At 37.5% G+C, this 23,994-nt stretch overlaps 1 long non-coding RNA gene across 2 annotated transcripts; it reads left to right on the top strand.

Annotated features, from left to right (window-relative positions):
• The first annotated feature begins 2,020 nt into the window (after positions 1-2,020).
• On the top strand, positions 2,021-17,198 carry LOC128142094 (uncharacterized). Of its 2 annotated transcripts, none has more exons than XR_008235261.1 (4): positions 2,021-2,163; positions 3,683-3,938; positions 5,490-5,536; positions 16,820-17,198. It is a non-coding gene; the product is annotated as an uncharacterized LOC128142094 (long non-coding RNA). The 2 variants fall into 2 exon arrangements; XR_008235260.1 differs by lacking the exon at positions 16,820-17,198 and adding an exon at positions 9,179-9,908.
• The last annotated feature ends 6,796 nt before the right edge of the window (positions 17,199-23,994 follow it).

Here is a 23,994-nt window from a genome sequence, read left to right as displayed (position 1 = left end):
TAAATAGTGCAGAAAATGTAAAAATTAGATGCATCTTCATTTTGAACCAAGCCCTACCTTGTGTTGTAAGTGTACTTTTAAAAAGTACAGTAAAATACTTTTGTGTATGTACAGTGTGGCAACTACAACTGCAGGCTGCAAGAGAAATGTCCTAGGAAAGTGCTCTAGCTTCTGTATGGCAGGTATCAAGGAAATCAGACTTTCAATGGGAAGAAACAGATCCTGAAGTAGGAGGAAAGCAAAATTGGCAGCTTGTTCACCACATGCCTCTCTAAGTAACTCACGTTTATGTCCATGACAAGTACTAAAATGAGATGTGTAGCACTGCTTTAATACTCTGTGTGCTAATGACAGTATTTCACCTCTATGTAGAAGTCAGGCACAATGTTTTCTTAGTTGCCATGGATTTATAAATCCCAGAACATAATTTTTCATCCACTGTTCTAATGTAGTTTTGGTAAAACTCATCAGAAAACATCATTCAGAAAGGATTTTTAAAAGATTTTCGGTTTGATGGAGATTTCATTTGAACAGAGAAATTTCTGCATCTTCTCTCATTTTCATAAGAAATAACAGCCACTCATGAAAAGCCAAGTCAGTTCATCAGACAAGCTGAAACTTTTTGAAAGAACTTGTACCATAGAGAATCTGGTAATTGTCTTGTCACTGTGATGGTTAGAAAAGCCTTTAACGGACAAAAAAATCACTTGCAATTGTATCTACAATGTAAAAGTATGGTTTCAGTATACCAATGAAGCTACTTAGTGATGTGGAAAGGTTAACAGCATGTCTTGTTTGCTATAATTAGACAACAGTTTGTTACAACACTTAAAATTGAAAGCCAGAGGCAAAAGATGTTCTTGTCTCATTGGTACATTTTCACAAAGTTGGGACTATTTAGTAAAGTTACTATTGCCAATTTACATCAATGTAACAAAACTTAAAATCTGTTCCAGCGGTTTTCATTTACCACTGCATATGCAAATCCTTATCTTTAATTTAACTGGAAGATCTTAAGGGAAATATCTCATTTGTAAAGGAGAGAGAATTCCAGCAGAAAAAAAACAAGAAAAATGTGAGTTTCACCTTCATCCATACTGCTTTCCAGGGAGGGGTTTATCTCACCAGCAAGGAATGAAGATCTCATGTCAGTTAGCGAGAGATTCTCTTACATCCGTGCAGAAGGAGTGACTCATAGACATGTGTTGGATAAAGCAGTGCCAGAAGATGAATGAAAGTGTTAAAAGAAATACTGTGATTAAAAATTGGACATAGGTCCTGTAACATTATTATTTACTTGCTGATATACAAGATTAAACAATCATTTTATGACAAGATTTCATTTTATGCAATGTTTTCATCAAATGAGATAATTGGTAGAGGCAGAATGAAAAAAAGAAAACCTCTATTTTAAGTTTTTTAATGAGTTGATTTGATTTTTTAGCATCCAGAGCTCTGAGGAACTGAATAGCACTACCAAAGCCAGATAGCACATGGGCAGAAACTAGGTAAGCCAAGTTCCCAGTGTCAGCCAATTATGTTAAATATGTGCTGATTTCCTGGTGCAGGCAGATATCTCCTCAGGGACAGTGTCACTCCACCTAGACTTTAACAAGCTGGAATTAACATCCGTACCACTCAGTGTATATCTCACCTGCTGTATGCGACTCACAGTCACTAGTGGACTCTGTGATATCTTTTGGTGAGTAGTTCTATAGCTTGACTACTTGATATATAAAATGTCTGCTTTTGTTAAGTTTTAGCCTGTTAACTGCTAGTTTCATTTGACCCTGTACTAGAAAAGACAGGAACGATCACTTCTGCTCTCTTCTTCTCACAGTTTTACAGGCTTCAGCTAGGGCCCCTCAGTCATCTCTTTTACAGCTTGACAAGTCCTAGTCTACATAAGCTGTTCTTTGTATGGAAGCTCTTCCAGACTTTCAGACATCCTTCTCTGACCGTAATCCAGTTCTTAGATCTTTTCTGAGATGGGGGGACAAGGTCTGTGCAGAGCAGGCAGGACATATGCACCTCCTAGAATCTACGGTGGTATACTGATGCTCTGTTTATTGCCTGTTCAGCACACACCAGACTCCCCAAAGACAGATGGCGCTCACTGTCTCATTTTACACCTTTATAGCTTGGAAACAGACCATTTCACAGGTAAGGGATTTCTTCTGCAAACTGTCTTTCCAAATAATGTTCTGCTTGGTGGTCTGCATATGATAGTAGATCTCCACATATAGGCATGAAAGAGGTAAATGTTGTTTAAATTGCATATGAAATTAAGAGTCTTATTGCCTGCTAGTAGTGAATCAGGAAAAAACACACTTAGCTCAAAGTGGAATAGGACCATGAAGTGAAAACAAAATGAAATCCATCCTAGTAGGACGAACACATTTTCATTCTGGAAGAAAGCATTCTTGGCTATGTCTTCTGAAGTGAGTTACATCTGGGAAAGAAGGGAAGCTTGGTCTGGTTCTGATAGAGATTTCAATACCATCTAGAGATAGAGGAGAACTCATTTAGAAATTCAATAAAATTTGGAACAGTCTTCATCATGAATAGGAATTGAATAGTACCATATGTATGAATCTACAGATATGAGCAATACTCTCTACATGCTATACAACTTGTGCTTCCATCCAGCCCCTAATATATATAAAATGAGAAACATAACCCTTTTTTCATTCTCTTTTGCCCATTATGGATAAAATTATGAGCCCCTCTAGGACAGCATAAGCTCCAAAGCAGGGATCAATAGTTGATTCAGCTGAAGGGAGTAAACGGTCCACAGATATCTACAAACAAAAAAATGTAGACACAAAGAAGGTGACACAACAATAAGGTGTCTTTTTTAAGAAGCTGTATCTTCACAATATGCCAACAGTATGTATTAAAATCAGAGACAGAGTTAAGAACACTCTTAAGGTAAGTGTGGAAAACAACCATAGTCGCCAGCTATTCATGGGACAGACAGAACTGCTTATAAATGCTGAATTTACCAGGAATTTACACTGACTTGGCAATTCGTAACATGAAAATTCACCTTAAAGGACCTATATAAGCTTGAACAACCTTCATTTAGATTGGAAACTAATTTGCACACAATTAAAAGCCACCTAAAAGGGTAAAAAGAAACCATCATTATTTCTATATTAAGCATTGTTACTGTATGTTACACAAGCCAGCTCCAGCTTAGGTTAACTCTAAAACCCACAGTATTCCCTGATACCTAGTGCTAAGGTACTACTTTTTGTTTAGGCAGTATTGTCACTTTCACAGTCATACGTTGAGAGATAAGTACTTGGCACTAGAGCTGGTTTTCATCTGGTTTAAACCATTTTTGTGTGAAGTCTTCCAAATCCAATTGTTTCCCCTGAGTTGCTGATACCATAAGCCTTTTGTAGTCCAAAATAAGATCTAGCAGTATTGTTCTTCCTTTTGATAATTTACAGTCAAAAAAGGAACTTTGAATTAAAAGAGAAGTACAAAGTTACCTTAATTTCAAAATCAAAACTAAAACCTACGGGTGTTAGGTTTTATTCTTGAATGCATGAGTAATTAGGTCTCTAGCACTAATAACTTTGCCCTAGATACTGAGATCAATGAGATGTAGGAGCTAATATGGTTGGGGTTAACTTAGTCTGAGTTCTAATTATTTACTTGCTATAATCTACAGAAGCAGACAGAAAGGGATTCAGTGCAGAAACATAAAGAAACATTCCTCTGGATGCCTGCAGATTCCTCTTTTCAGAAGTGGGCAGAGGAGAAGATAGAAAGGGATCAGGATGGGATCAGGAGGGATTGTCTTCTGTTTGTTTAGAGGCATGAAGCTCCTTTCTGAAGAAGGAAAGTCTTCTTAACCATACTTTGAAAACAATGCTGCAAACACCAAAAACATATTTAATGGTCTGTGTTAACAACTAAAACTGTGGGTAAGTGTGATCTTTACTGAGACACTAAACAGATTTAAGTGTCACTTGGCCACATAAAGGCATATGAGCAAGAAAAGTAAAATGGTGTCATTCTGCATTGATAAAAATGTACAAATAAATGACACTTTCTTGTAATTCACTAATTTAGCTGAGGAATAGGAAGGCATTAAAAAGATAACAAGTGGGGAGTGGGGAGACAACTGCTACTCTTAAACATTTTAATGGTATCTTCAGGTTCATTAGTTAGTTTTAGATATTAGCCAGAATGTTTTATAAATCAGTCCTGCTATCCGTAACTGACTCATCAATCCATAGTCTAGATAAGTTTCTTCAACCTCTAATTGCACAACCTTAGTTCTGAGGAGCTCTGTGTCTATAGAAAGTCTTTCATCTGGAATTAAATTTGATTTATCCAGCTCAAAAATGAGGAAGAAGCACAAAAATTGATCATTGCATTAGAGAGATTTGGAAAGTGTTTCTACAACCAGAGCAGAATAAGAACTTACATCTTCCCACTATGAAACATCCAGCTAACACCTGTGTGTTTACTTTTTCACATTAATTATAATGGAATAACACCTACAGAAAACTCACCTCCCTATTCCCTCTCCTCCACCCTTCACCATTTCTTTGTCAGTTGAGAAAGAGCCCATGTGTCAGTTCTTCAGCACCCAGGGAGAGATACGCCTTTTGTCGCTGCTACCACAACTAAACAATAGTAGGCAGCAGCATTAGAGACTGAGGAGGTATGGAAAAATTTTAACACTGCATACACACCAAGGAATTTTTAAAAAAGCGTGTTTCACTGTAAATAAACATTATTGCACATTATTGCCACAGTGTGTCTCTCTTCAATCCTCCTATATTCATTTGGGCAGCGTAAATGAAAGTGAAAATAAAGTTTACAAGGTAGGTTAGAAGTGCTCTTTCTTGGTCACATTACATTTGTCAATCATAAATAGTTGTAAATGTTTTCTGCTATTAGTAAACATTTTGCTTTTGATCTTTACATAGAAAAAGGACACAATTTAGCCTAATTTAACTCTTCTATAAATCTAAGCTAAAATTTCAACATACTAAAACAGTAAACAGAAAAATACACTAATGTTACAATTTCATAAGCTGATACTGTGCAAAATCGGTTCATACTTACAGACCATGCTCTGCCTTTAGACAGTGAAATGCTTTAACACCTATTTCATTAGTCTGGTCTAGTTGAATCTATTCCCTGACACATGAAATACTGATGAATCCTCACGTACCTCCTAACTCTTGTGCATTTGAAAGAGATGCAGCGGGTATTGGGTTTGTTCTGTTTTAGCTGATCACACAATCCTTCTTTTAAGAAATGCCAGCCCTCCTCTGGCAGACAGGGATCCAGTTTCCATGGTCCTGTTATGGGGCAGGAGGGAGCCTGGCCAGAGTTCCCCTCCTCCTTCCCTGCTGTACTAGGTGTTCCTTCCAAATCTGGCCCTAAAGGACTGATAGAGCAAGAGATCAATGAATTTGGCATCAAGGTCACTTATAAAATGCCTATGTCTCCTTTGACAGCCTAAGAAGAATGAACTTTTCCTGGCTGGGTCCTCTCAGGAGTTGTGGTAAGGATGGCCCATCTGACTTGAGTTCAGATCCCAAGTGAAGGCGGCAGTGCAGAAACACCACATTTATTTTTTTAATCTTAGTTCTAAACAATTTTCACATCTCCTCCCAGTCTTCCTGGAAAAGGTTCAGATTCAGTTTGGTTTAAGCACTGGGCAGAGGTTCAGTAAGACTGCATCCGCAACAGCAGTTTTCCTGAGAAGAGAGAATCATGTTCAGAAGAAAAATAAAGTAGAATAAACAGTTGAAGAAACCTAAAGCCTCTTCCTACTCCCACCTCTATGAAATATCAGCAAGCGATTAGATTATATTTCTCCTACACATTTTCTTTAATATAAGAAAGGGACACACATAGTTTAACTCCCAGCAGTAATTCAGATTAGTCTGGAAAATACAGTTCTCTACTGGACTGTATTTACATTTAACCTATTAGATAAATGCTCAGCCAAAGCCTCCTCTCACTTAACACAAAGAAACCTACCAGTTATAGCACAGTGTAGTTGTTATATGAGGGCAGAATTTGTCCCAGTCTCTTCTGTATGACCTGTGGTTTTGGTATGCTCCTCACAAAGCATCTTATGAGGATATCTTACCTTACACACATATCTTACCACCTTTGTGCCAAAATATTCTCAGGCTTAAGTAATTTTCACCCCCTCCTTCTCCAACCTTGAGACTCTCATCATGGCAGTTTGGCTTTGGTACAGGTGCTCAAAACTAGACTAGATGAGGGAGAGAAAAATAACTTGATAGCCTGGTGTGGACTGTCATGAAGGCTGCATTGGCACTCATGTGAGATAGTCAAGTTACTCAAGAGTAGTAAAGCTTCAAGAAAATTATTCAGCTCATCTCAATGCCTCCTCACTTCAGCAGTTCTTGTAACAGGTCCAAAATATACTGTAAATACTAATTTAGAACAATGAAACTATTTTTGCTCAGTATGGATAATTCAATACCAAATGTTTGGTAATATTACTTAAGGAGGTAGTAGTGCTTTTCCTAAAATGGTTGTGTCTTGATTGTTTTAGTTTTAAATCTATGGTATGGAACAATAGTTCACTAAATGTCTTTTGCTGAAGTATCTTCAAAGGTATTGTAGGACAAAAAAATTAGTTTAGATACTTGTATAGGGTCTCTGCCTCTCTCCCTGTATATATGTTTATTAAAAATACATCTTTTCAAATGGCCTTCCAAGGCACTCCCTAAAGAAAACAGTAATTCAGTAAGTGGAAGGCATTATGAAAACAACTGAAAGCAAGGTCTTGCTTTAAACACAGACATTGAACCAGCAAGACAACCTTCTGCAGGGATGAACTGCAAATTTGAGGGGCAGGGCACTGAAGGCAGACCTCACCAAAGGAATTCCTTCTGAAACCTGGTGTTGACAGGATAACAGCAGTGTTAGCTGTTACAACAGCAAGGCAGTATATAACTCAATATGCAAGCTGTGACATACATTAGCTAAACTTAAAGAAAACATTAGTCAAAGCAAGGTGATGGATTCTCAGCTGACAACAGGATCAGCAGTAAGAATGTAAATTCAAATGTGAGATCACATGTCCCATCAATAAGATCAGTCATGATGTATGTGGCTTCTGCTATTACATTTAATGACCAACACCAATACAATTTGCACCAAAGAAAATGGAGAAACAATCAAAGTTATATGTGACCACATATCCACATGTGGCGATCTCTTCCTTACTAACATTTCTTTATAGATGATTAGGAGCTCAGTATAGTTTTATATTTCCTGTACATTTTAACATGGCCTAAAAAAATGTCAGGAAGGAAATACTCCACAGTCGTGCATAGCTCTAACAGGAGCTTTTCCACAACTGTTCAAAATAATTTATAGTATTCAAATCTCACCTTCTTTTCTGGAAGGCTCTACCTTATTAAAGTTATAACATAGGGAAAGAAATAACTTTCACATGGCACATGCTTTGCAACTGTCCAAAGTCAGTGATCAGAGATAATAAAAATGTCAGGCAGACAGCACTTTTCCGGGTCTGGACAGAGTGATGTGAGAGGGACCTGCTTGGCTTGTTTGAGTGGTATAAGAACAATAGCTGCAATGAGGTGCACCTCAAGTTGATGTAGAAACCTCTTGATAACTAGAAGTTGTAAGACTGGCATTTCAAACAGAAATTCTGGTTTCCCATGAGCTTTACCTCATTTGAAATGTGACTGTGGACCCATCACATTTCCCAGGCAGTCTGAAAATGGATGCTTCTTTGTACTTGCAACCTCTTCTGATACTGCTTTCCTAAGAAATCTGCTTTGGGCAAATATCAGTGTAGAATTTAAGACTGGCAAAGATATGCTTATTAGAACTTCCCACAATTTTTTTTAAAGGAGTTAAAACTATGGTGATGGACTGCTGGATTTTTACAGAGAGGAGAGGAGAGGAGAGGAGAGGAGAGGAGAGGAGAGGAGAGGAGAGGAGAGGAGAGGAGAGGAGAGGAGAGGAGAGGAGAGGAGAGGAGAGGAGAGGAGAGGAGAGGAGAGGAGAGGAGAGGAGAGGAGAGGAGAGGAGAGGAGAGGGGAGGAGAGGGGAGGAGAGGAGAGGAGAGGAGAGGAGAGGAGAGGAGAGGAGAGGAGAGGAGAGGAGAGGAGAGGAGAGGAGAGGAGAGGAGAGGAGAGGAGAGGAGAGGAGAGGAGAGGAGAGGAGAGGAGAGGAGAGGAACCCAAACTTGCAATTTAAAGAAGATTCAGCAAATCTTTCAGTCTGAACTGAAATTCTCCACTTTCATCAGAAGACATACATATCATCAAAATTTTTTTTCTATTCTAAGCATAAAGTTATCATCTCCTTTTAGAATGTATTTGGCTTGCTCTGTACTTTCTGTATGCTGGTATGAACTAACAGCAGTTTTATTTTTATCTGCTAAATCTATTAACTTAAAATATCCTTCTGTAACATTCTTCTAATGCATCTAATATGAATATATTGTAAGGGAACTGTAGCCAAAAAGTATATAACCTCTCTTATACATTAAAATTTAATCTGGCTATGGAAACAAGCCCTGAAAATATGAAAATCCATTCTGGCCTTTTGTATATAAGATATGCATATGATTCACACTTGATAAATGAGTTTTAAACTGGATTTTTTTTAGGAGGGAACTATTATTTATACTACAAGCCTCATTCTTTTCATTATCCCATCTTGCACAATTTTTTTTAAAACTATACTTTTTCATGAAATAACAGTTTGTAACAGTTTTATAAACTTTAAGTGAATCTTTCCCAAAAATTCTTACAGATATTGGTTTCTCAATCTAATTATCTTATATTCTTAAACTGTTCTTAGGAAAGGAAGCACGCTACTGTTAATCTTTCATTCACATCAACAAAAAGCTTTTTAAATTCACACCAAATAAGACTGCGACTTAAAAAGATTTTCAAGTATGGGTGATAACCACTTTTCTTATTGCTACCAATTAAACTATAAAACAGGAACTGTGAGATATATGTCAAGCACTGATCAGAAATATAATGAACAGGAGCATCATGCAACATTTATATCAGCAATAGGTATTCTTAATTCAAAATTTAATGTGAAAGATTTTTCTTATGTGACTCTAACCACAGATAATCTGAGCTGAATTTTAACAAGTTGTTATGTTCTCCTCCAGTATCACCACAGGGAACTGCAGTGTGGCTGAGGCTGGCGGGTACCTCTGGAGCTCGTCAAGTCAGGCCTGCTCTGAGCAGGGTCAGCTCAGGACTGTGTCCAGCCTGGCTTTGAATATCTCCAAGGATGGAGACTCCACAACCTCTCTGGGCAACCTGCTCCACTGTTTAACCACCCTCACGGCACAAAAGCTTTTTCTAATGTATTTCAGGTTTTGCCCATTGCCTCTTCTTCTGTCAGTGGGCACTACTGAGAAGAGTCCCCTTCTCTCTTCTTTACTCGCCCCATCAGGTATTTATGCACATGGATAAGGTTCTCCTGAGCCTCCTCATGTCTGGACTAAACAGCCCCTGCTCTTTCAGTCTCTCCTGCTATGAGAGATACTTCAATGACTGAAGCCGTTAGCAACCTTTTCAGAGTGTAGTGTGGGTGTAATGTGTCCTTGTACAGGAATCAGAACTGCATGTTTCGATATACAAAAGCTCTATGTGTCTTTTGTGTATTGTTGTTTACTTCATTAATAACCTCATTCAAGTAGTGCAGTGGTAGAATCACATTTCACCTTTCTCTATTTGACATGCTAACTTATTTCTCTAGCCTGTATACAAAATGTTACAGAAATCCTTCTGAACTTTGAATCATCTACCATCTATACCAAGATATTATCCTGTACAGAAATATCAATGATTCCCCACGCCCACCCCCCCCCAAAATGTGTCATGGTTACCACAAGTGGCAGTTCATAATTCCATTGGAACTGCCAGACAGAAAACAGTGAACATTTTTGTCTTTCAGATTTCCTTTTAAACTTGATTCCCAGAACTTCTGTGTTCCAATCCTTTGTAATAGTAATGTGAAAGCTAATGAGTTTATTGACTTTATAGATAGTTTTAACTTAACAGGAAAGTAAAATTCTTAGAAACAAATTACAGCTAAGACCTTCAGTCACCAGCGTGCACATCTCTTAATTAGACAGTAATAACTATCTCCAACAGAAATATGTTCAGAAACTGGCTCCAGAAGTATTGTCTACTTGTATCAGATTTCAACTGGAGATTAATAAACACTTCCGCTGTAGGAAAAATGTGAAAAGCTAAGGCAAATAAAAAGCTCTGAGCAAGAATGACAAGGCAGTGAAAAGTAAAGCAGCATAAAACCCAGTATGACTGCACATGGACCCTTTATGGCACCAAGTTAGGAAGTGATAAACATCTTCTCAAAGGAGCTGGCACATTCACTTAAAAGGCAACAGCCATTTCCAGAAAATGGTTAGAAATGTGGAGTTAAGAACAGAGGTAAACCAAAGTCACAGAGCACATGTATATTCTTTGTGTGTATACATATGTGTCTGGAATGGGGAGGAGGATATTGTTTCTAGGTCTATCAATTGCAATCAAATCACCTAATTTTGCATTTCTAGCTAACCCCTTTGTTAATTATCAGGATGTTACAGCTGGCTGATTCGAAGATAGCTACAAAAAAAGGGAATATGTTCCATAAATTTTGTTTTCTTTCCATATTTTCTCTTAGTTTTGCCTTTTTTACTAAGGCTTGATATAGAAAAACTGGTAAAATAAGGGCAATGGATTTTAGCAAAATAATGATGAAGATTTTAAGTAAAAAAGAATAGCAAAATTATTTTAGTATAAAATTATGTTTACTTAAATTATATTATTAACCCTACACTCTCAACCTTCAAAATGCTTTCTATAATACTAGGTGTATCATTTAAGTAATTTCAAAGTGTACAGCACTAGAGAGATACAATTACCCTTTTTTTTTCTGCTGAGTTATTTTTGATCCTCGGCATTATACTGTTCCAATTTAAAATTATTTTATAGCTATTCTCCAAGATTTGCCCTGAAGAGTGCTTTCTTCTACTTTTTCATTATTGAAGGTCTATTTTTTCAAAACTTATTACAAAATCTTGATTTCTGTTCATAAGAGAACAGTAATACTGCTATTTTCAGCATTTTAAATACACCTCCATATTAGAAATATAACCAAAATACAGTGAAATACCTTGCTATGCACCATAAACCTATCTCTAAAACCACTTATAGTCAGAAAAATTCATATTGAAAGGTAAATTATTTTTGCTTCTATATTTCATCAACATATATAACTATGCCATTACTGCGTCAATAATTAGGCATACTATATTACTCATTCTTAAAGGAAAAAAATTGCACATATTTTAGTAGACAGGTTACTGCTAAAAATATTTCTCTTTCAATTTTGTTTTTGTTTGCAAAAAGACTAAATAAAAGTCAAGTACACAAACTTTTGTACTTTCAAAATGTCTGGATCGTTTTTCTCAGACATCAACAGATCTAGCTGAAGATTAAAATACTGAATTAACTCATTTTGTCTCTAGTTATTTACACATTCATCTGCACATATATGCAGTCATATGCCATAAGTATATCAGTCGATCTAAAGAAATCTGAGAACAAGAAGAAAATATGGTACATGATTTTTTTGTTCTTTTGCCATAAACAGGATTTCAGAGAGAAAACAGTTGTGCCAAATGCTAAAGCTGCTCAGTGTCAATGGTTTATGGAAGTTTATAATAAAAACCACATTCTTCAGGATTTCAGCTCAATTTTTTTCCCTGATGTAATTTTAATACTTTCATAAATACGGCTGATAAGATGCTGAACAACATTATTTCTAACTTAAACCTACTTCTTTCTCCCACAGTATAATAATGATGTCATTTAGCCCACTTGAGTCAAAGTAAATCATGCTATTAATATAGCAAACTGCTAAATGTAAATCTAAAGAATCCTTTGAACTATTTCTTTAAGGGTTTTCCTCCCTGTAGTGGTTCCATGACAGTACATTTGAACGGTAATACAGAGGAAAGTCATCCGTCTGAAAAAAATGAAAATTTAAGTTCAGATCCCAATTATGCCTTCTTCTCTAGATCCCAGATATATCCTTCTCTCTGTTCCACCCAATTGTTATACCTGTTCAACAAACTTCCACTTACCAAGGGATCATTACCATTCCCAGGGAGCAATTTATTGAAGAAAACAAAATCTTCTCCTAGTCCACTTAGAAAAGCACATAGCGGCAAGCAAAATGAAGGTCTGCCTCCAACATCAGAGGTATGTCTCATTTGTGAGGGACAGGTTGGGAGCAAGCAATATGAAGGACAGAACACTGCAATGCCGGTTTATTTTTGTACAACTATTTTAGCAGGAGTCTTCAATCTTGTTCTTTAAACACTGTGCAATTAAATAACAAATTATGGATTAGTAAACTGACCAAGTAGAATAAATATTTAACTCTTTGCTTGGAAATTGGGGCTGGTTGTGGTGCTTCTGTAGTAGGAGAAGACAGCAAACAATCAAAACACTATGTATTGCTAATATATGCTAATATATGTTGTCCTATAGGAAGTTAATATAATAGATATTATTTGTTTTGTAGAATAAGAGCCAGCAAGAATAAAAGCATCATTATGCTGGATGCTATAGAGAGTGCGAGATGATGCATATCTCCAGCACTTTACAAAGCAAATATAAATTCTGCACTTAATGTAATTTGCAGGTGAAGTCTTCTCAGTGTCAATATTGCTAGAATACAAGAAATGCAAGTTAAAAATTGTTTCCATAATTCTGTGTGATTTCGTTTTTATAGTGACTAACCTGGAAATATGGAAAGTCTTAGCAAAGTTCACTTTTCCAACTGTTCATAGTTTCCCTGATCAGCTGACCACAAATAGGAGTATTATCCAGAGTACCTGACACTTAGAGATTAAAGGTGAAAACATACATGGCCAGTGTAAACTTAAAGTTTTAGCAAAAGTGACAAAATCTATGTTACAGTAAAATGTTTCCCTACTGACATAGTGTCAAGTAAACACTTATAAGGAGGACATGGCAGGAATACTTTCTCATTTTTATTTTCAAGGTAAACTTAATTAAAATAAATAATGTGAGAAATCAGACATATATAGAAAACCATTTTCCAGTGAGTGAAAGATAATCCCTAAGGGATTCAAGGAACACATTAATGAAACCTTCACATTTTGAGGCCATGACAGTATTGGTAGCCCTTCAATGTATAAAGCATTCGCATGGCACCAGCAGTATAGGTTTGCTTGTAACAGCAGTACTATCACATTAGTACCACATTGTTCTGATTTTGTGTGCAGTTTTACACAGAAGACTTGACACTGGACTAATCTGATTAGCACACTGTGCTTTCTAGTGGCTTGGCTTTATGTTAATAGGATCTAGTGGTAACAGTGCAACTTTCCTTGCAGAAAGTAATCTGTGCATATTTTTTCATTGCAATGCCTATGTGATTCTAAGGACCCACTCAAAGCATAACAATATATTGAAATTTTTTATGAGCTGAAGAAATACAAAAGTAAGGTTTGGAAGAATTTTTAAGAATGTCACCTTGCAAACACTGGCATGCTTAAGTTTAATCCCTGCTCACATTTGAGTCCCAGTCATATAGATTAAGAATACCAAGACAAGAGAGGTGATGACACTGATAAAACTGTGCCCTATTATTTATATTTATATATATGTGTGCCTGTCCATGTGTGTGTATAGTATATACACACATATATAAACATATTATATATAAAAACATATATGTAACTACCTTAAATATAGATGGTGGAGCATTTAAATGAGAAGTGGGAGACTTGGATTCACTCAGACTGGCTGGGATGAAGATAAGGTAGTCTTTGAATCCCATGTCCCTTTAAGTCCTACATTTCAATTCCTGGTCTAAGGAGTATTTCACATTTGACAATAAATAGCAAATGCAGTAAATGTAGAGACAAACCCTGTAGCCTGGTTATTAGGGTACTTTTCTGCTGCTTGAACCCAAATTCCTCAGGCTGAGAAAAACTACAACTCTTTTGTCCCATTTCCTAGGGAAGTACTGAAACAACAGTTAAGAAGGAAGCCATCCTGAATCCCTCCTGGGTGCAGAAATATCTTCTTCAGCACAGCCCTCTTACTGCCATAAGGGCTGGCTTTAAGGAGCTTGCAGCTTAGGCGCTGTGCAAAACGCACCATGAGGTGAGCACACCCTGCGGAGAGGGCTGAGCTCCCAGTTTAGGCTTCTTTGAAGACCTTCAGATGCAGGCACTGCTCCCAGCTGGACTATCTAAATAGCAGAGCTGGACTATCTAAATAGTATTTATGGGAACAGATATTTAGTTTTAAAACTAGACCAAAGACGGTTCGAGTGTCTGTCAAAAATAGCCTTAAGAGGGTCCTGACTTCACTGAACCACAAGATCATGTGGCTTGTTTCTGACAACTTTTTACTACTCCTGTTTTTTCCCAGTTATTATATGGCAAGACTTCATACTTAAATGCAAGATTGCAATTTTTGCTCTGGAGAACAGGGATCTAGAAAGTAAATTCTTTGGGTTTAGTATTTATATCTCTATCAGATGCAACCCAATGCCTGTAGGGGCCCTTGCACTGTGGAGCACGGCCCTGCAGCTGTGCTCTCCTGGGAAAAGCCTCTGCTTCATGCTCCGTATCTACGTGTCAGGATCCAGATTAGCCCATGGCACTTGAATGTCTGTTTCTCCATAAATCTACTTGAATACATTCCTGCTTCTGATTTTATCATGCCAAAACCTGGTATTCTAACTTGAAGACAATATGACTTAACTTTTTAAAAATAATGGTAATATATCATCCCTATTACTTTAACTCCTCATTCCTAAAAATTGCACTTACTTTTGCATTTTTGTCACTCATTTTATAAATTATGACAGATCTCACATCTCCTTCATCCTAATTATTTCATTATTTTCCCATCCATGTGGCTCCCATTCAATTGTGTCATTTATTTTGCAAATGAATAGTGCATATGGTGCCATTTTGCTGCATCTAAACAGCAGTCATTCTGTTCAGTATGCAAATGACTACTGCATACACAGTTATTTCCACTTAGATAATTTACTCTAGAATTATCTAGTTTTCCAGGTATTACAACAGACTGTGTTTAATAGCCAATTACAAACTCTTGGGTCTTTTGCAACAACATCAAGTTTTCATCAGCACTACTGATTTTTGCACTACTCTTCAGATTTTATTCCCCTATGTCACAAAAACCAAGTGGTTAATTGCCTTTCTCTTTTGGAGATAGCATATCCTGCTAGTACTAGCAGAAGATAATTTTTTATTCATACTATGCCACATAAAAATTGGAATTCTAACCCTTTGGATTCAAACTGATTATAAGACTTGGCACAAATATTTAAATCTACTGGAGAAGTATTTATATCATCTTATTCTAGTTACTCATCCTAGTATCTAAGCTACCTTGACAGTAAATGGAACTCCTCACTTCTGTGTTCTAATTCGCCTGCCCAAGAGACCTATCATTTTCTGTCGATCATATAGAAAGCCTAGAGTTTTATCTGAGGTCGTTCAAAGAAATCACGATGAGGACTTTCTGCTGAAACAGCCCTGTATTTGCTGTTGACACATTACACTTGTGCTTGTACCTCAGCCTCTTGGCACTTCTTAAACGTGCTAGATCTGCGACAGTCTGGTAAAATAGAGATCTTTTCTAATCTCTGACCTAGCAGAGAATATTGGAATACTAAAAGATCACGGCCAGCTGGACACTTCATTATCACATTATAATAGCTACATAAACAGAAAAAGTAAAAGCCAGCTAGGTTTGTAGCTGCTGTAAATCAGAACTGCTCCACTGATTTCAATAAAGTGACACCCAGTTGTCTGAGTCAACAAACTTAAAAACACTCATTCTCTAAATATCTACATCTTAAGTTTACTTTCTTTGGGGACAGATCTCATCTAGTCAGAACATACTCAACACTCAAAATAAATTGGAGGTCCTTTTTCCATGACCAAGGTGTAACAGGATAAAGAATCACATGCCCAAAGTATCACTTACCTCAAAATAACAAATGTTACAGTATTTTCATTCCTGAATATCAAAGAAAAGACAATGCTTGTGTCCTCTCCACTATACTACAACTTTGTCTGGAGCTGTGGAAGTACAACAGCTGGTCTTTCTGTACAGTTTGAAACTTAGATCTTGAGACCTGGCTTAATCTCATCTAACTTTAATAATTGTATGGATGTTCTGACCTGGTGCGCCAGCAGACAGCATCAACTAGTACACTAAAGAAAATCAAATGCCTTTACAGGTTTTGGGGGAAGCATGCTCAGAAACAACCCTTCACCTTCTTACAGATGTAGTACTGGTTCCTGAAATGCTTCTTGGAAAGACATTGGTGGAAACTTTTCTAAGGTAGACAGCTTTCTGCTGTGTCAGTGTCATCCCTGGTTCTACCTAGATGTGGAGGGTCACTGGATACTCCTGATTCTGTGGGAATGTGTCAGCCCTGTCATTCAAGGCAGGGTGCCCTCAGCTCTTGTTCTCCCAGGGAAGCATCTTCTCAGGCCACTTGTCTATGCCATCTTCCCAGAAGGTAGGCAAGCTACAACTGGAGGCATCATGACATTGAAGAGGCACAGCTCCAGAGGGCAGAAGCCTGTTCAGTTGTAGAAGGAGGGGGAAAAAGCTCAAACACCGAGAAAGTAAAAGTATAAAAAAAAAGAAAGATTAATTTTAGGTCTCCCAGAAGGGAGTTTATCAGAATTCTCTCTTCCTTCCAGTTTACTCTTTCCATAGTTTGAATAAAAGGAAGCATGCAAGCAAGCAAGAAAAAAAACCTGCAAAAACTTCAGTCCAGGCCGGCTTCACTTATGCCTCCACTTGCTCCCAGTGAGTGTATACGCATGATGAGTTACATCAGTGTATGGCACACTGTTTTTACAGGATTTGTCCTTGAATCTGACTGTATTTTGAGGGAGATTTTTCTGAAGGGTGTGGATGCTTTTAAGGGTTGGAAATGTCCCTTGGGGAAGTTTTCGTGTCAGCTAAACAATCTATAGAAGTGTACAAGTGTTCTGCATTAGAGTTTCTACATAGGCTTATGCATGTACAACCATGATTAATACATTTACTTCTCTCACTTATTTTTTTTCTTTTGGATTTCAGGCTCTAAAATATTTTTGCTAACAGAATTTTGCAAATACTTCCAAGTTTGAATCTTTGAGATTATTGCTCTTCCCAAAAAAGACACTACCAGTGCCAACACAGTTCACGGATGACTGGATGTTATTAAAGTTGGAATTTATCTTTTTTTATGATGATACTGACAGCTCAATCTTAAGAATTGAAAAATAATCTTTTAATTTCTCTATTTTTTATCTACCTGTTTGAACTTTGAGAAGTTCAATCAGTTTGATTGCTGCTGGATATATCTTTTTCTACTTAAATCTTTGTTGAAAAGAGAGGATAATTTATTCCATGTTCTGTGTAAAGAACTGCCTGGTTATTATCCCAGCAATTGTTATTACAAGTTTACAGTATTCTCTGAATTCTGAAAAGTGATTACATGAAGACAGTATTTGCATGGCACATTATGCATTAGACCAAATCTCAGTTCTTGCTTCTCTCACTTCCATCTTCCAGTACATCAGGTCTTTGATTTGAACTTGCATGCTATGATTGCTGTTTTAAATTTCCGTAACGGAGACCTCCATACTGCAACAGGCTTCATTCAAACCAGGATTCTAACGTGACTTCTGTTAACTAACTCTAAACACCTCTGACAGCGTCTTGGTTTGTTGCCAGCCATATTGCTGTGGGAGGTTCCTTCTTACAAGTCACACCGGTGTTCTGCACTATACCACCTGCTAGTGACAGCTCCTTGCATGCCTGGGTTCATTGTCCCTTACGCCATGCTTTGGACGTGGCAGGGCTGAGCATGATAATGTAGTGCCAACCATTCAGTGTTTTGCTTGCTGTGGTAATACTGTTCCATAAAGTAGTGTCTTTTGGTATTAAGTCTCCTCAATTTAACAACAGCAAAGAAACAAGGCAGCTCCCTCACTAGAAACAAAATGGAGCTGAGAAAAGCATATTTGGCTAAGTTACAGTGCTGCTACTAACCTTAGCACTGAATATATTGCTTCAGACCTCCTGTCTTCAGTTCATTAGTCTAAACTCCTCTGACACAAGCATGGTTTTGGTATGTTTCTATCTCGCAGCCCTTGTTTCTGTCAGTTTTGATGTTGTTGCTATGTATAAAATCAAACTGAGTCTTGTTTTACAATCCCAGTGTTGTCTGTGGAATCTGAGCAGTGCGAGAGCTCCATTAGCGATGTTATTCTTCTCTATGGTCACTGTCACACTCAATTTAGCTCCAGTTTTATTTTTTGCCATAAAACAGCATTCATAGTCACAGTAATTCTGTTACCACGATGATCTGAGAGCCAGTAAAGGACATTAATGAATTAATAAAGAAGTACGTGGCTTAGTTTACAGTCCCCAGAGGATGCTTCGCCTGAGGTGGGATGACTGCAGGCTGTATCAGTAAGTGTCCAGCCCTGGGGCTAACCACAACTCAGTGGGCTGTCTGAGAGTGGTCTGCTTTGGTTGGGCATCGACTCACAGGCTGTCAAGGGCTGGGAGTCCTGAAGCGATGGCAGGACAGAAAAGACTGTTTGTTCAGAGGGCTCTGGGAAGGAATTGCAGACTGAACTTTTCTGGTAAGGAGAGCTCTCTCGAGAAGAGGAGCTTTAGGATAAAGCACTTCCCCAATCCCCAGTAAAATACACTTTCCAAATGTCATAAAACACATGGATTGAAAACACATGCTCATGGTCATCTGTCTGTCCCTCTAGTGATAGATGAACACTGTTCTGCATGAGAGTCCAGCATTTTGTTATGCCTCTACAAGCAGATTATCATCTTACTGGCAACCAAAGGATATGCATCCTGTCCCCTTAGCTGTCTGTGGGTGCCTCCTAGCTCATGGGTGCTCTGTCACTTTGAATCCCCTGTTGCTTGCAGCAGAAGAGGAAGAGTGAGAATGGCTTGGCATTTGACCAAGGCTCTGGCTGAAATGAATGATGGCTCAGAGGCTGGTACTATAAAAAACTCCTTTTTATAGCTTGTCTTCGCCAGGGAGAATAAAGAGAATTTGGTACAGTGATATGACAGGAAGGCGTTGTAAAAAATGTCAGGTTATGAATGATTTCTGTGAACTGTTACTATATTGCTGGGCCCAGGAGTAAGACCCACATTAGTATATGGTCAGTTGGTCTTCCTATGGGATCAGTAATGACTCAGGCATAGATAAAAGACAAATTAAAACTGAAGCCCCTACTTTCATGTATATCTGAAATGCATGTAATTTAAAAACAACTTTGGAATAATGTATTAGATGATACAGTAGCAATGAGGCAAACTCACAGTCAAGGCCTTATTGTGCTGTTCACTGTACAAGCAGAGGACAAGAAATCAATTCCTTCTTCAAAAGTCCAAGGCAGGCAGTCATTACAGCAAATCTCTAACCTACTTGTTCTTAAGGCTTCTGTAAGAGGGAATTGTGGAAGAAGGGATGAAAATACTTAATATGTTACTTTTTAACTTACCAGACATCGTACATGTTCTTCTTGATCCTTTCCATGTTAGGCCCATGAGCTTTATAAAGGTGAGCAACAAAAGCTGGAACTCTTCTATTTCACTCTACCACAATCTCCTGGCTTTCATTCCAATATTTTGCCCTCCCTCTGAAATACTGTAAAAGTGATCATTTAGTAGTCACTTCCTCCAAGAATCCAACATTCTAGTCTCTTCCACAGATTTTGGACCAGGAGAACTGGGAATAAAGCTACATGTCAAAAGCCTGACACGTGGGACATGATGGCAGAGTGCTGGCTTCTCCAGATGTGAGGAGATAGAGTTGGCAGTTGTGTATTGAACTGACAAAGAAAGGCCCTGCAGAAAAGCTGAAGAGGTTGCAGCGATGAATGCAAAAACCTGAATTTGCAAAGTGAGAGTCTACTCCAACCCTTGCTCTAGATATCCTTTGAAGCTTTGGTTAACTCACTGATCAGTTCCTCTCTGTTCCTCAATTGTCCACCTGTAAAGTCATCCGCTCCCATTGTTCCCTTGGTCTTCAAGGGGAAAAGTTATCTTATGTGGTTGTCATTTAAGACAGGAGATGTTTTAGGCAACAGAATGATACTATCTCCTCCCTTCCATTCCCCAAGCACCAATTAAAAAAAACAATAAAATCAAAACCCAAAATGTGCATTTTTCAGAATCTAGAATTCATAGAATTAGTGTTCCTGTAAGTATATACATTAAAATATCATTTTTAATCATGTAATCTTTCCTTCATAGGTCTTCACCATTATTAAATGCAATGGAAGTCAATGTCTGAAAATGAAGTTCTATTAAGGAGCTGTATGTGGCCGCATCAGTTGTAAAAATGGGAAAATACATAAAGAGTTGGAGAAATTAAGCACTTCCTCTTATGGACAGATATCTGAAGCACAAAGAAAGAGTTCAAAGGCCATCAAAGTCAGATTTCTGCAGTATATAGGTGGATAGATGGAGACATACTTCCACAGGCTAATTCACCTCTTCCAGCTTAAACATGACACGTAAGGTGAATTGTTTTGTGGATGTGTTTGTGCCTTAGTATTGACTACAGAAGAAACCTAGAGGACTAGTTTTGATTAGACACCTAAATTTGAGGTGGCACAAGTTGTTTAAGTTAAACCTTATCCTAAATGGCAAAGTGACCTTAGATAGTAGTAGAATGTGAACATTCATTTTACAGAAACTATTTTATAGAGAAGATCTTTCTTCAAATCCTATGCTCCCTATACCAGGAATTCTCTTTAATTTAATCTATGGAGCTCTCAGCACCTTGTAGGCATTCTATTGATGAATGAATAATAACAAAACAATGCTTCTTTTTCTGTGAGTTATTATTAGCATGAAGTAGTGATATTTCATGATAAATAAATTATTCTTTCTGCTGTACAATCAGCCAGTGCAGAAACTTGACAACAAGAAACAGAGAGATGCATGTTTCAGAACATTCAAAAACAAGCTATAACTAAGATGGGTTTTGGTTTTTAAATATTATTTTTTCTGTTATTGTTCTGCAGAATATGAATAAAATTACTCAGTAGAGGCATTCTTAACAGATGGTTACCATTTCAGCCTCAGATGGCAGAAAGCCCTAGAACCAAGCAATTACAGAGTTCTTTGATGCAGAACCAGCTGAACAGATTTTAATAATTTCTTCCAGATTGGAGACACCTGGCCCCCCAGAAAGTGCTGCAAGCTTGGTGATAGACGTGTGCAATAGAAATATATTCCTGATGTCACCAGCAAGTTTTTGGTGGCAAAATCATGAAGACCAATAGGAAATAATTTTAAAATTACCTTTTTTGTTTTCTACTATTAATGCAATGAAACATTGCAAGTGGCCCAATAAAATAATTTTTAAAATACTCTGAGGCAAGATTGTATTGTTTTGTTTTTCTGTTACTGCAAATGTTTTACCTTCCTTCAAAGAATATTGTACAGGATATGGATACTCAACAACACCAGCTTTTATTGCTCACATTTATAAAGCTCATGGGCCTAACCCAGAAAGGATCAGGAAGCACATGTAAAATGTTACTTTGTCTTACTTACTCTTATTCTATTTTCTTGATGTAACTCTTGCCTTTGGAAGATTTAAAAATATCCCCCTAGATGCAATATCTGTTTAAGAGAAGCCATTACGCCAAACAAACTAGTATGACACTTCTGTGGCAGCTTTCCTGCATGGAGAGGAAGGGAAAGGGGCAGCCTAAGTTATTGCTAAGGTTTAGCTTCATCTGAGTCACCATCAAATTATTCCATTCTTTCCTCATTCATTCAACTCTGTCTCTGCTATCATAAGGTCATGCCTACCGCATGCTCAGTAAAGCCCTGTCACAATCCTGTCTATGTCTCTAGTACAAGTGAGCTGAAGCAAGCTAATTGCATGGCTTTGGCATGTGAGATTTGTACTATGTGTGGTACAAGTACTCTGCAGGGTATCTGGTAAATCAGTCTGCTCTGCTGGCTAACAGCTCTGGTCTAATGACCCAATAGTGCTTGATAAAGTTGAGAAATTATGAAGGAATTTTACAATGTGGTTGCTGGACTTCATAATCCAGGAGTTCCCCTCCAATCCTGTGGTCCAGTTTTCCTTAAAAATTCTCTGTTCGTTGGTATAATACATTACAGAAGGTTGTCATGCCTTTAGAATATCAGGTATTCTCTGGAGTTTGAAGTGTGAATGTAGGATCATTGGAGGGAGCGTACAAAATGTTAAATATTCCAAGTGAATCTGGTGAATGAATTTGTCTGGTTCATAAATTTAAATGTGACCACTGAACCTATCTTTGGTAAATTAACCAATTCTCTATGGGCTAAAGAAAATACTGTTTTACAAATAATGCACCCTCCTCCACCCCAGCACCAGAATAGCATTGCTGAAGATTTCATGTTTTCTAAAAAGGAACAAAATACACAAATAAAATAACCTTGGTTTTCTCAGTTGACGTTATTTTGAACTGTAGTGAAATGGGGTGAGTAAAAGTGAGAGGGAAGAGGTATCATAATTTTCTTTATGAAGGGACATCTCTTAATCCAAACTGAACATTTTAATGGCTAAAGTTTACATCCCAAGGCTTTCCCTATATATACAGTAAGGCCAAGATAATGCATTTTTGAGCTTGGCTACTTTTATGTGTTTAGAATCAGATTTCAGTTTCATGAAAATCAGAATCAGAAAAGCTCCCTGTGCTAAAGATACAGAAACTCAGTACAGACATCACACATCTTCTGGTTTTCCTTGTCCAAATTGTATTTGACTGATTTATGTTATGTTATCATACACAATAGCTTTTTACAATGTATATCTGGCAAAGTTATCCATAAAATTGAATACAATAAACATTATAATGCAATAATTCATTTTTGGTTTGAGATTTGGGAATTAGTTCCATTTAAGTGGACTGCTTTTCACAATACAGTCCATTCAACTGCATGCTTTTCCTATTCATTGGAACAACCTCAGTAACACAGTAGATTTGTGCTCAGTGCATTGTAACTTAATTTGATCTTTTTGTTTCCTACAAAAAGAAATCAGTAGAATCAAATGTATTTGTGACCATTTTTACTGTCAGAACAAAGTGAGGCTGGAAGGCAAGCAAGCACCTCATTTCATTCCAATGTCTTGTAGGATACTTTCATGTAAGCAAAATGTACAAAAATATTTAAACACTGTTACACTGCAGTCTATTTTCAGACCATTTTTCACCTTCACTCTAAATAGACAAACAAAACATCAGGAAAACCGACTGGAGAAACAGTTTGTCTGTAGTCCTCCTAAATCCTTAAAACTCTTCCTCAGCATTTGCTACTTTATTGTTTAATGCTTTTCTTTCACCCCTGCAATTTAGGTAAAATAAGTTAGAGTGTTTTGTTTCTGTTCCCAGGGTTTGACATTTTCAGATTGCAGGATGGTAAGACCCAGATGATGTCAGCCATTTTGGGATGTGATTAAATGTCATGATGCTGCAAAAGCAGAGAGTTAAAGGTGAATGCCTGCACTTCCTCATGCAGAAGACAGTGTTGTTGAAAGCATTTGGAAATGCCCATTAAGAGAGAAAGGATTATGAAACAATTGGTGGTTTGTTCTGTGAATGAGCTGCAGTTAATGGTGCATGTAAGTGGAAAGAATGTGGAGCCTTTAGCTTTCTGCTTGAAGCACAGCTTCACTCAAAAAAGAGGTGAAGAAGGCAGGGGTTGAAAAAGAAACTTCTTTGTGCCTTTGCGGCACCTCAGATTGGTAAAAATAATTGGAAAATGGTTGTCCTAGACAGGTGTCAGGCATGGAGGGAGTGGAGGAAGATTTATGCCTTAATTAGGAAATACAGTTGCA

Source organism: Harpia harpyja, chromosome 5 (assembly GCF_026419915.1).
Source record: "Harpia harpyja isolate bHarHar1 chromosome 5, bHarHar1 primary haplotype, whole genome shotgun sequence".
NCBI lineage: Eukaryota > Metazoa > Chordata > Aves > Accipitriformes > Accipitridae > Harpia > Harpia harpyja.
Note: the sequence above shows the minus strand (reverse complement) of the source record. Positions and strands in the feature narration are given on the sequence as shown.